This window comes from Schistocerca piceifrons, chromosome 9, assembly GCF_021461385.2.
Source record: "Schistocerca piceifrons isolate TAMUIC-IGC-003096 chromosome 9, iqSchPice1.1, whole genome shotgun sequence".
Lineage (NCBI taxonomy): Eukaryota > Metazoa > Arthropoda > Insecta > Orthoptera > Acrididae > Schistocerca > Schistocerca piceifrons.
In genome coordinates, this window is record NC_060146.1 from 216,496,036 (window position 1) to 216,510,891 (window position 14,856).

The window sequence follows — 14,856 nt, forward strand, 5'->3', positions numbered from 1 at the left end:
TTTTTTAGTAATGGTGGCCTAACCTCTGTAACATGTACATTCTTCTCAATCAGGTGTTCCACATATATTTTAATAAAGATTTAATTAAGACCACATACTTTCACTCTTCGTTTTCACACTAAATTATTGTATCTTTTTAACGGTAGCCTGTTTGTTTCACTTCCCAGAATATTCCTTGCCAGGACCTCTCTGTGTCAGGTTTTTCAGGAGTAACCTGCTTCATTTTACTTTTCTATTTCATTTTGAGGTTTTCGAAGTACATAAGCCTACGCCAAGCTTTGTGAAATACCAATAATAATACTAGTATGCAGCTGCTCCTTTTATTTATTCATTCATCCACCATGTAGGAGATTAAATTTGACACAATATACGTATCAGATACATTCATGAAAATAAGTGTGCAGAATAACAAATATTAATATATATGATGAGCACAAGGGAATAATGATCAAGGTCCATCAAAGTTTAAAATTTAGTTTATAAAGTCATCTTGTAGAGCAATGAATACACTATAATCTGGCAAGGTTTTTGTGAAAGCGATGTGCTTGAAAAAGTACATCGCTTTAGCAAAAACGATCAAAGTCCAGTCGGTGATCAGGAAGAGAACAGTCAAGATCCACATTCTACTTAGACCTCTTTTTTTTCTACATTTGTATTTCATCTTATAATCTTGTGGCTTCATGTTATTTGTTTTCCAACTATACTTGCCAGTCATTCACACATTGTAAACGAAGCTCTGTCTGTTACATTGTTCAGTAATAAAGAAAAGACCGATATACAACTGCACTCCATTGTGCATCCATAACCGGTTGGAAAAGAAATTTTTCTCTGTGAGCTGAGCAGAAACTCTAATGACGTGCTACTGTAACCGAGATTTGCATAAAAAGCATCAGAAATGTTGGATAATGAAGATAAACATCCAGAATACAAAACAAGCAAAAGAAATGCTTTGTGACTTAGTTCAGATTCTTCAGAAAGATGACGGGTCATGAGTCGCGTTACAGGTGACGATTGTAAGAGCTTATAATTGAGGGGTTTCTACGATGTTCCGTTTGTAGGAAGGAATGGGTTACTGAAGGAATTCCATCAAATGGCTTCCTGTGATACACAAACATCATCTGATTGGATTTAGCAGTGTAACTCCTGCGATGCGAGGAAGACCAAAGAAAAGTCCAGGTGGAGCTGCATGTCATTATCTCTTACGTCTATAAGGTGCATTGTAATAGACGTGGGCCTCGGGCATGGATGTGTCTGATGTCCTTAGGTTGGTTAGGTTTACGTAGTTCTAAGTTCTAGGGGACTGATGACCTTAGAAGTTAAGTCCCATAGTGCTCAGAGACATTTGAACCATTTGTAATATAGGTGGACAAATACAGGATATTCGGATGTGTCACCCAGCATTCTTGGCATTCCATTGCATCACCGACAGACGTCTCATTGTTCGAAAAAGGCATTGGCTACTACAGGGAAACCAGGGGAAAACATAACATAAGACTAAGCAGACTTCAAGGAGAAACCGTATCTCAAGTTCATCAACATAGTCACTGGGAGACCACAAATCACATTATAGCATTCATAACAACAAATGGTTGTACTTATGAGAAGAACTGTTATATTCAGAGAAAAGAAACCTCTGAACTCTGTGTCGTACGAACACTATCGACCGATTTTTTAGATCAACTTCAAAATAAGTTTTGAGCACCCCAGAACTGACACACACTCATTGCGTGACAAATTTAGAGCCGACGACTCTAAACTTGATTTACAGATAAACAACGAGAAAGATGCAACTCAGATACAAACTCTGAATAAGCAGGAACAGCATCTGACGACTTAAAATGAGCTAAATAAGAGAGGAAACGGTAAGGTTTACGAAATTAAACGTTCCGAACCTTTGAAGTCCACAAAATCTGCAAATCGGAATGAAATCTGTATGATTGACCGAAAGAATCTTCCTGTTATTAATATTTCAACCAGTGAAGCATATCACCGCAGACAGCTACAATTTTATTCATTCAATATTCATTTGCTATCTTTTGGAAAACTGTATTTTGTACATATAACGAAACACTTCCCTTCAAAGGTCATCAAGTGTGTTCCATGTTGTGACATTTCGATTAGAGAATTTTGCCTAACTCTGTGCATGGTCTCAGTATATTCTATGATTACTGTGTTCTGGACAGAATCAAAACACGTGCACGTAATGTGTTGAGGCGACCAGGATGGCGGACATTGGTTCAAATGGTTCAAATGGCTCTGAACCCTATGCGACTTAACTTTTGAGGTCATCAGTCGCCTAGAACTTAGAACTAATGAAACCTAACTAACCTAAGGACATCACACACATCCATGCCCGAGGCAGGATTCGAACCTGCGACCGTAGCGGTCGCTCGGCTCCAGACTGTAGCGCCTAGAACCGAACGGCGGGCGGACATTGGCTTCCAGTTTTTGACACGATGACAACTCCCCTTAATTTTACGTCCGTGGTTACCGATCAGCCTTAGAATGTCTGGTGAATTCCTGTTATGTGAATTTATTCGCGAGCCGCGATTAAAACACTGCATATGCGTAGATATCAGGATCCAAACTCACAGTAGTACCTACAAGTTAAGAGAGGGAGTGAGCTTTTTCTTCGGTTGTATCTAGAGATACACCGGTACTTACCCAAGATACGAAATGGTATTATCTTCTGTCGCGAATGCAGAATATTAAGATATGGAAGTTAAAAGTTGTCATTGGTAGCTATGGCAACAAGAAAAAACTATATCACTACGGCAGCGAACTAATTTGAAAGTGAAGAGCGACTTATCTTTCTTGTTCCCACATACTACTGACTGTCCACAATTAAACTGTGAAGCACCGATAACCTGATTACACTGACGAGTATCTACGGATGCAGGTGTTTTACGATCTGCGTAGGCGTATCGAGCGTGTATTACGAGAGGCAGTCACGCTATCTGATCTCACAATATGGTTACCGTAACGAGGGGTCGTACCGCTGCATTGGCCTTGCTAGCGCCTTCTGTACAATTAAGTACTAGACGAGTGTAAATTTTTTTGCGCTAAATAGCTAGTCTTTGAACAGATGATTTTTTTGAAGCTTTATTTATACAGCTAACAGCTATGAATATATTTTTATTTTCTCTTAAATCACTCAGAAAGTTTTTTCGTAATTAATCTAAATACTTTCAAGATATGAAATAACTTTCTAGAAAATTAGACCCATTGCTGGTGAGTTTGACACCCCATTTGTTCCCTTACCTCTCTTCCTTTGGCTGTGCAAATTCTGAGAAGAAAAATTCGATGAGTAATTTTGCGTCAGATTGTAGCGTGTGTTGGTTGGCTGAGTAGCTGTAGGCGCGACTGGGGCCTATGTCGCTTCTCCTCTTAAGAGACTGAATTAATACAGATTATCGAAAGATGACTGTCGAAGTAGGGAGGATACAAAATGTTGACTGGCTATGGCAAGGAACGCGTTTCTGAACAAGAGACATTTGTTAACGTGGAGTATAGATTTAAGTGTCAGCAAGGCTTTTCTGAAAGTATTTTTATGGAGTGTAGCCATGTATGGAAGTGAAACATTGACGATAAACAGTTTGGACAAGAAGAAAATAGAAACTTTCGAAATATGGTGCTACAGAAGAATGCTGAAGTTTAGAGGGGTAGATCACATAACTAATGAGGAGGTATTGAATAGGATTGGGGAGAAGAGAAGTTTGTGGCACAATTTGACAAGAAGAAGGGACCCGTTGGTAGGACATGTTCGGAGGCATCAAGGGATCACAAATTTAGCATTGGAGGGCAGCGTAGAGGGTAAAAATCGTAGAGGGAGGCCAAGAGATGAATACAGTAAGCAGATTCAGAAGAATGTGGGTTGCAGTAGGTACTGGGAGACGAAGAGGTTTGCACAGGACAGAGTAGCATCAAACCAGTCTGCGGACTGGAGACGTCAGCAACACAATAAACAACATCGAAAGATGTAAGAAATGCACTTCGCTGCTGTTTCAGCTACCATTGCTCACTGGCAGAGCACTCACGTGCTGATGTGACCCAGGCGTCGGACTTCTTACAGCGCGTTTTTCGCCGCCAAGTAAAGTACTGATAAACAGAAAGAGACAGTAGGGAAGGCACACACCGGTGAAAAAGTCAGTATCGTCTGGAAAAGCATCTGTTTACAGATGGACACGTAAATGAGACGAAGCCCTGTCACAGTTTCGTAATCTATCACTCACAATGAAGCATCCGCTAGTTGTGCAGTGGACTTGCTGTAGGATAAGTCAAAAGAACAAAATTTTACGCAAACAGTGACGTCTTCAGTGTGAAAACAAGGCCCCAGAAAGAGCTCAAGATGAATTTATCATTAACCACTGTAATGAAACAAGGTAGCCATCTGTCAAGAATGAGGTCACCGTAAGGGCGGTCCGACAATAGGTTTCAGCTCGCTACATGTCGATTTTCAGCGTCGGAATCTCGCGGTGTAAATGTAGCGACAGCACACACTGGAGAGCCAAAGAAACTCGTACCCCTGCCTCATACCGTGTGGCCCTCCGCGAACACGCAGAAGTGCCGCAACACGACGTGGCAAGGATTCGCCTAATGTCTGAAGTAGTGCTGGAGGGAACTGACACCATGATTCCTACACTGCTGTCCATAAATCGGTAAGAGTACGAGGGGGTGGAGATCTCTTCTGAACAGCATGTTGCAAGGTATTCCAGATATGGTCAATAATGTTCATGTCTGGGGACTTTGGTGGCCAGCGGAAATGTTTAAACTCAGAAGAGTGTTTCTGGAGCCACTCTGTATCAATTCTGGTCGTGTGGGGTGTCGCATTGTCCTGCTGGAATTGCCCAAGTCCGTCGGAACGTTCAATGGACGTGAATGGCTGCAGGTGATCAGACACGAAGCTTACGTACGTGTCACCGGTCAGAGTCGTATGTGGACCTATCATGGGTCCCATATCACGCCCCCCACACCATTGCAGAGCCTCCACCGCTTTAATAGTCCCCTGTGGACATGCAGATTCCATGGATTCGTGTCATCGTCTCCATACGTGTACAGGTCTATCAGTTCGATACAATTTGAAACGAGACTCGTCCGACCAGGGAACATGTTTCCAGTCATCAACAGTGCAATGTCGGTCTTGGCGGCCTAGGCGAGACTGATAGCTTTGTGTCGTGCAGCCATCAAGGGTACACGAATGAGCCTTCGGCTCCGAAAGCCCATATCGATTATGTTTCGTAAAATGGTTCGCACGCTGACACTTGTTTAAGGCCCAGCATTGAAATCTGCAGAATTTTACGGAATGATTGCACTTCTGTCACGTTGAACGATTCTCTTCAGTCGTTGTTGCTCCCGTTCTTGCAATATCTTTTCCGGCCGCATCGATGTCGGAGATTTGATGTTTTACCAGATTCCTGATATTCACAGTACACTGATGAAATGGTCGAACGGGAGAATTCCCACTTCATCGCTACCTCGGAGATGCTGTGTCCCATAGCTCGTGCGCCGACTACAGCACCCCTTTCATACTCACGTAAATCTTGATAACTTGTCATTGTATGAGCAGTAACCGATCTAACAACAGTGCCAGACACTTGTTGTCTTGTATAGGCGTTACTGAGCGTAGCGCCGTATTCTGCCTGTTTACATATCTCTTAATTGGAATACGCATGCGTACACCAGTTTATTTGGTTCTTCAGCATAGTAGCAGCGTGCTTATTAATTCTAAACATCACGAGCCACACGCGGATGCTTAAGACAAGGCTGCTCCCAAGGTAATGGAAGACATCACTGACCACATAACGTCGGTAATTGCTGCACGATGAACCTCGCGACGTCAACACCTTTAGTAATTGAAACGGAATGGGTGAAGAACTGCTCTCGGTACTATACAAAGATTCGGTCGACGGTCTACGAAAAGGTCTTTGTAGCCAGCCTAACAGGAGTTGTAGGCGTAGCCGTTCGATAACGTCTGCAGACCTAGGGAAATTAGTTTAGTAGTACTAAGTAAGTAATTAAAGCTGACCACTTCCCGATTAATTAACTGACAGGTAAGAGTTTGGCATGAGTTTACTTGGAATTTTATTAGGAGGTCGAATCTATTTTTAGAATTGAAGGATTAATTATTTTAGTCACTATTCCTTTATGGTGGGGACTCCACTGGACAGACGCTGTGTGCGCTTCACGAAGTCACTGCGTTAAAAACTACTAATTATTATTTTGAATTACCGCTATAAAACAGTTATATGTTTATAGAATAAAATTTTCACTCTACAGCGGAGTGTGCGCTGATATGAAACTTCCTGGCAGACTAAAACTGTGTGCCGGACCGAGACTCGAACTCGGGACCTTTGCCTTAAGCGGGCACGACTCACGCCCCGTCCTCACAGCCTTACTTCTGCCAGTACCTCGTCTCCTACCTTCCAAAGCACTTGCCCGCGAAAGGTAAAGGTCCCGAGTTCGAGTCTCGGTCCGCCACACAGATTTAATCTGCCAGAAAGTTTCAGTTATGTGTTTGTTTTTCCAAAATTAGACCTATTGCTGATCAGTTCGATACCCCATTTGTGTATTTCCCACTCCTCGTTTGGCTATGAAAACTCAGGAGAAAACCCACTGGATTTCGTCTCGCTTCCCGCGCTCAGGTTCCCGGGTTCGATTCCCGGCGGGGTCAGGGATTTTCTCTGCCTCGTGATGACTGGGTGTTGTGTGATGTCCTTAGGTTAGTTAGGTTTAAGTAGGTCTAAGTTCTAGGGGACTGATGACCATAGATGTTAAGTCCCATAGTGCTCAGAGCCATTTGAACCATTTTTTAACCACTGGTTTTCGCTCTGTTCAGACATTCGACAAGTGCACTCACGTGACGAAAGTCATAGCATACGTCCTAATGTCGTGTCGGACCACCTCCTGCCAAGTGTACTGCAGCAACTCGACGCTGCATGGACTCAACAAATCGTTGGAAGTCGCCTGCAGGAAAACTAAGCCATGATGGCTCTATAATCGTCTATAATAGTGAAAGCGTTTCCGGTGCAGGATTTTGTGGACGGTATGAGCACTCGATTACGTCCCATAAATGCTCGATGGAGTCCGTGTCTTGCGATCTAGGTGGCCAGTCCATTCGCTCCACTTATCCTGAATTTTCTTCAACCCAAGCTCGAACAATTGTGCCCCTCTGATTTGGACCATTGTCATCCATAAAAATTCCACCGCCGTTCGTGGACATGAAGTCCACGAATAGCTGCAATTGGTCTCAGAGTAGCCGAATACAACCACGACCCAGTGTGTGGTATGTAAACACAGCCCGCACCATTGTGGAGCCACCAACCTCGCACAGTGCCTTGTTGCCAACTTGGGTCCACAGTTTTGTGGGGTCTAATCCACACTCGAAGCCTGCCACCAGTTCGTACCAAATAAAATAGGGACTCATCTGACCAGGCAGCGATTTTCCAGTCGTCTAGGGTCTACATCTACATATACATGATTACTCTGCGATTCACATTTAAGTGCTTGGCAGAGGGTTCATCGAACCGCAATCATACTATCTCTCTACCATTCCACTCGCGAACAGAGCGCGGGAAAAACGAACACCTAAACCTTTCTGTTAGAGGTCTGAGTTCTCTTATTTTATTTTGATGATCATTCCTACCTATATAGGTTGGGCTCGACAAAATATTTTCGCATTCGGAAGAGGAAGTTGGTGACTGAAATTTCGTAAATAGATCTCGCCGCGACGAAGAACGTCTTTGCTTAAATGAGTTCCATCCCAACTCTCGTATCATATCTGCCACACACTCGCCCCTATTACGTGATAATACAGAACGAGCTGCCCTTTTTTTGCATCCTTTCGATGTCCTCCGTCAATCCCACCTGGTAAGGATCCCACACCGCGCAACAATATTCTAAGAGAGGACGAACGAGTGCAGTGTAAGCTGTCTCTTTAGTGGTCTTGTTGCATCTTCTAAGTGTCCTGCCAATGAAACGCAACCTTTGGCTCGCCTTCCCCACAATATTATCTCTGTGGTCTTTCCAACTGTAAGTTGTTTGTAATTTTAACACCCAGGTTCTTAGTTGAATTGACAGCCTTGAGAATTGTACTATTTATCGAGTAATCGAATTCTAACGGATTTCTTTTGGAACTCGTATGGATCACCTCACACTTTTCGTTATTTAGCGTCAACTGCCACCTGCCACACCATACAGCAATCTTTTCTAAATCGCTTTGCAACTGATACTGGTCTTCGGATGACCTTATTAGACGGTAAATTATAGCATCATCTGCGAACAACCTAAGAGAACTGCTCAGATTGTCACCCAGGTCCTTTATATAGGTCAGGAACAGCAGAGGTCCCAGGACGCTTCCCTGCGGAACACCTGATATCACTTCAGTTTTACTCGATGATTTGCCGTCTATTACTACGAACTGCGACCTTCCTGACAGGAAATCACGAATCCAGTCGCACAACTGAGACGATACCCGATATGCCCGCAGCTTGATTAGAAGTCGCTTGTGGGGAACGGTGTCAAAAGCTTTCCGGAAATCTAGAAATACGGAATCAACTTGAGATCCCCTGTCGATAGCGGCCATTACTTCGTGCAAATAAAGATTTAGCTGCGTTGCACGAGAACGATGTTTTCTGAAACCATGCTAATTACGTATCGCCGGCCGCGGTGGTCTAGTGGTTCTAGGCGCGCAGTCCGGAACCGCGGGGCTGCTACGGTTGCAGGTTCGAATCCTGCCTCGGGCATGGATGTGTGTGATGTCCTTAAGTTAGTTAGGTTTAAGTAGTTCTAAGTTCTAGGGGACTGATGACCACAGAAGTTAAGTCCCAAAGTGCTCAGAGCCATTTGAAGCATTTTTGATTACGTATCAATATATCGAGATTCGAGGTGATTCATAATGTTTGAATACAGTATATGGTCCAAAACCCTACTGCAAACCGACGTCAATGATATAGGTCTGTAGCTCGATGGATTACTCCTACTACCCTTCTTAAACACTGGTGCGACCTGCGCAGCCGGCCGAAGTGGTCTAGCGGTTCTAGGCGCTGTAGTCTGGAACCACGTGACCGCTACGGTCGCAGGTTCGAATCCTGCCTCGGGCATGGATGTGTGTGATGTCCTTAGGTTAGTTAGATTTAAGTAGTTCTAAGTTCTAGGGGACTAATGACCTCAGCAGTTGAGTCCCATAGTGCTCAGAGCCATTTGAACCATTTTTTTTTTCGACCTGCGCAATTTTCCAATCTGTAGGTACAGTTCTGTAGGCGAGCGAGCGGTTGCATATGATTGGGGTCGAACCGATACGGTCACGAGCCCAGAAGAGGCGCTGGAGGCGGTGTCGTGCTGTTGGAAAAAGCAGTCGGTTCGGTCGTCTCCTGCCATAGCCTACTGACGCCAAATTTCACCACACTGTCCTGAGTAATACGTTCATTGAACGTCCCACATTGATCTGTGCGGTTGTTTCATGTAGTGTTGATTGTCTGTCAGTGTAATATTTCTGGCTTTAAAACCATCATATACGTCTACAAGAAGGTCTTGTTACAGCAGTTGAGAAGGCAGAAGTGGCAAGATGACGTAATGTGGTGTGAGCTAGCGATGACAGGTGGTAGTGGGTTAGGTACGGATACCGTGAGAAAGAGCGCCTGAATTGTGTTCCTTCTCTGTGATTGGCTGCCGCGTTCGGAACTTGCGCGCCAGAATGACAATCTTCTGTTATTAATAATAGACATACTAAACACATCACGTACTTGAATTTCAAATCAAAGCATCTCTCAACATTCCATTATTTGACAAGTATTAATGAGCGGCGGAAAGATAAACAACTGCTAAACGAAAAGGTAGATGAAGCATGTCGGTGCTCTTCGGATAACACCTAACTTGGATGGCGAGAGAAGTGGTTCGGCAGTGTCGAAGGACAGACACATTTTCTGCCACGGTATCAGTTAAGACTTAATTAGAAATGTCTAGTTTGTAAATCAGCTCTGGTTGGGCAGTCTCGGAGGACAGACATGTTCTTTGACGCGGTTGGTGTCCGTAAAGACTTCATTAGCGATGTATGGTTATTTGGACATGTAATTGAGAACAATGTGACAGTAATTACCGATATGTACAGTTCAATATTTTGTTGAAGAAAAGAATTTTTTGTGACTCTTGGAATGTACAAGGTGACACACGGGAGACAGACGATTTTTAATGAAATAATGCTCAGCCAACTTTGAAATTAATGCATGTTTATTTACACACAATCGAAGCGCATTATTTGCCATTTTAGTTAACAAAGTTATTTGTGAAAAATAATGTCATCAAGGTAATGTCCATCATTTCGAATGCAGGACTCAAGTCTCTTCTCAAAATCCTCCATCATACGGACTAAAATCTCTGCAGGGATGGCAGCAATTTCTTGAATGATTGCATTCTCCAACTCGTCCAAATTTCGTGGTTACTGGATATGGATACAGTTCTTAAGGTACCCCCACAGAAAAGAGTCACATACTGGCAAGTCGGGAGACCTGGGAGGCCAAGGAACATTGCCAAAACGTGAGATAATCCGGCCGGGAAGCATGCGTGCAAGAACTGTCATTGAAGTGTTTGCGGTGTGCGATGTTGCCCGATCCTGGTCGAACCAAACGCATTTTAAAGGGATTCGTCGTCTTCTTAGTTCTGGTTTCAAGAATGTTTCAAGCATACGAACGTAACGAACCGAATTAACAGGTACTGTGGCCCCGTTCTCCTAAAAAAAAAAAAAAAAAAAAAAAAGTCCAATAATGCCAACAGAGCCAAGAGCACACCAGACTGTTACTTTTTGCCGGCCGGAGTGGCCGTGCGGTTCTATGCGCAACAGTCTGGAACCGAGCGACCGCTACTGTCGCAGGTTCGAATCCTGCCTCGGGCACGGATGTGTGTGATGTCCTTAGGTTAGTTAGGTTTAATTAGTTCTAAGTCCTAGGCGACTGATGACCTCAGAAGTTAAGTCGCCTAGTGCTCAGAGTCATTTGAACCATTTTTTTGTTACTTTTTCTGAGTGTAGAGGACGCTGTTGGACGAGGTGTGGATGCTCTGGAGCCCAGTAACGTAGATTTTGCTTATTCACGGTCCCGTTTAAATGAAAATGAGCTTCATCGCTCGCCAATAAAATTCCATTTTCATTCGATCCCAAAATCACTCGCATTCTGTAAGCGAAGTCTTCTCGTACAGCAAAATCAGTTTCCTGAAGTTGTTGGACAATGAGCATTTTGTAGGGATGGAATTTTTAATTCTTTATGCAGAATTCGTCTAACCGATTCGCGATTGATTCGTATCTCACTAGCATGACGTCTAGCTGACTGTCCTGGGCTTCTGACGGCCGCTTGCCTTAACCTTTCAACATTTTCTGGTGTCGTTACTCTGCGTCTCGGGCCAGGATGCTTCTTATCCAGTATGTTTCCAGTTGATCTGAAGTTTTCCACCCATCTGAGGATTGTGTTACGGTTCGGAACAGCTCCATGTCGACCGACATTAAACCGCGCACGAAACAATCGCTGTGTAGAAATAACAGACTCACCACATTTCACGAAACTGTCATAGACAAACACTCGACGTTGCAAGTCCCACTGCTCCACAGTGACTGAGTAAATGAAATGGCGCCTCGTGTGGATCAGAACTATCCCCACCACGCTCACCTCCCAACATCGCGCCCTCAGTACTACGCAGTTCAAAACCGTCCGTCTCCCGTGTGTCATCCTGTAATTGTGCAGCTTCTCGTGTTCTGCCAACAAAAAAGCTAGTGCCATCCCATATAAACAAATTAATTGGAAATTTAATTATTCACACAATATCGATTCCTCGCTAGCAGTTCGTTTTAGCCTCAAAATAACAGATTCACGAACTACGTGCTGTTTTCTCCGCAGGGGACAACTACTACAGAAGACTACAAGTTGATGGGCATATATTAGAAGTTCTGCATTTCAGTCAGTGCAGTGGATGCAAATAGGCACTTCGCGTGTACTGCACTCTTAGTACAAGTGGAATCAGTGACACATCATCTGTGGTAACACAGAGGAGGTACGAAGGAGAGAAGCTTTCGAGGGAAAGAGTTTGTCAGATGCACGTAAATATCCTTCCCTCTCTCCCCTATTCGCCTTTTCAACATGCCGTATTAGCACTGACAGCTGTAAATAAACGCCGCTGCTCTCGATCGCTACGTGAAGGCTATCATTGTCCAGTATTGAGGTAATTCCTGAAATTTGTTACTCTGGGCACACTATTGACGCTTTGGATGTCGGAATACTGAATTCCTTAACGATTTCCGGAATGGTAGGTGCTATGCCTCTAGCTCCAACTAATATTCCGCTTTCAAAGTCTGTTATTTCCCGCCGTGCGGCCGTAATCATGTCGGGAACATTTTCACATGAAGGATGTGAGAACAAATGATAACTCCACCAGCGCACTGCCCTTTTACACCTCGTGTACAAAAGACTACCGCCATCTGAATAAGTGCACAGTAGTATACTATGACTTTTGTCTCCTCGGTGTAGTGTTTTAGTACCACTGATTATTATTATTATTATTATTGTTGTTGTTGTTGTGGTCTTCAGTCCTGAGACTGGTTTGATGCAGCTCTCCAGCTACTCTATCCTGTGCAAGCTTCTTCATCTCCCAGTACCTACTGCAGCCTACATCCTTCTGAATCTGCTTAGTGTATTCATCTCTTGGTCTCCCTATACGATTTTTACCCTCCACGCTGCCCTCCAATGCTAAATTGGTGATCCCTTGATGCCTCAGAACATGTCCCACTAACCGATCCCTTCTTCAAGTAAAGTTGTGCCACAAACTCTCCTTCTCCCCAATTCTATTCAATACCTACTCATTAGTTATGTCACCTACCCATCTAATCTTCAGCATTCTTCTGTAGCACCACATTTCGAAAGCTTCTATTCTCTTCTTGTCTAAACTGTTTATCGTCCATGTTTCACTTCCACACATGGTTACACTCCATACAAATACTTTCAGAAATGACTTCCTGACACTTAAATCTATACTCGATGTTAACAAATTTCTCTTCTTCATAAACACTTTCCTTGCCATTGCCAGTCTACATTTTATACCCTCTCCACTTCGACCATCATCAGTTATTTGGTCCCCAAATAGCAATACTCCTTTACTACTTTAAGCGTCTCATTTCCTAATCTAATTCCCTCAGCATCACCTGACTTAATTCGACTACATTCCATTATCCTCGTTTTGCTTTTGTTGATGTTCATATTAAATCTTCACTTCAAGACACTGTCCATTCCGTTCAACTGCTCTTCCAAGTCGTTTGGTGTTTCTGACAGAATTACAATGTCATCGGAAAACCTCAAAGATTTATTTCTTCTCTATGGATTTTAATAACTACTCCGAATTTTTCTTTTGTTTCCTTTACTGCTTGCTTAATATGCAGATCGAATAACATCGGGGAGAGGCTACAACCCTGTCTCACTCCCTTCCCAACAGCTGCTTTCCTTTCATGCCCATCGACTCTTATAACTGCCATCTGGTTTCTGTACAAATTGTAAACAGCCTTTCGCTCCCTGTATTTTACCCCTGCCACCTTCAGAATCTGAAAGAGAGTATTCCAATCAACATTGTCAAAAGCTTTCTTTAATTCTACAAATGCTAGAAACATAGGTTCGCCTTTACTTAATCTATCTTCTAGGATAAGTCGTAGGGTCATTCTACCAGTTTTTCCATTCGTCTGTAAAGAATTCGCGTTAGTATTTTGCAGCTATGACTTATTAAAGTGATAGTTTGGTAATTTTCACATATGTCTACCCCTGCTTTCTTTGGGATTGGAATTATTATATTCTTCTTGAAGTCTGAGGGTATTTCGCCTGTCTCATACATCTTGCTCACCAGATGATAGAGTTTTGTCAGAACTAGATCTCCCAAGGCCGTCAGTAGTTCTAATGGAATGTTGTCTCCTCCAGGGGCCTTGTTTCGACTCAGGTCTTTCAGTGCTCTGTCAAACTCTTCACGTAGTATCGTATCTCCCATTTCATCTTCATCTACATCCTCTTCCATTTCCATAATATTTCCCTCAAGTACATCGCCCTTGTATAGACCTTCTATATACTCCTTCCACCTCTCTGCTTTCCCTTCTTTGCTTAGAACTGGGTTTCCATCTGAGCTCTTGATATTCATACAAGTGCTTCTCTTTTCTCCAAAGGTCTCTCTAATTTTCCTGTAGTCAGTATCTATCTTAGCCCTAGTGAGATAAGCCTCTACTTCCTTACCTTTGTCCTCTAGCCATCCCTGTTTAGCCATTTTGCACTTCCTGTCGATCTCATTTTTGAGACGTTTGTATTCCTTTTTGCCTGCTTCATTTACTGCGTTTTTGTCTTTTCTCCTTTCATCAATTAAATTCAATATTTCTTCTGTTACACAAGGTTTTCTACTAGCCCTCGTCCTTTTAGCTACTTGATCCTCTGCTGCCTTGACTACTTCATCCGTCAAAGCTACCCATTCTTCTTTATTGCTTCCCCCCATTCCTGTCAATTGTTCCCTTATGCTCTCCCTGAAACTCTGTACAACCACTGGTTTAGTCAGTTTATCCAGGTCTCATCTCCTTAAATTCCCACTGATTGTTGTATAGCCTAAAAAAAGGAACGGCAGAGTGCAAGTGAACGGCTGCGTAAAGGAACCGGTCAGCAGTGAGCTAGTTCGCAAACATTAGCGCGCCTGCCCGTATCTCGAGTTTGCGCCGCGGTTCCGCCGCTGTAGCCGGCACGTGCGCCAAACGGCCAGAAAGAGAGAGAGAGAGAGAGAGAGAGAGCAGCCTGTCTGAGAGACACGTGGCCTATCCGCTCCGCTGGGCGAGCGTCCAAGGAATGTCGGGCGGCGGTCAGC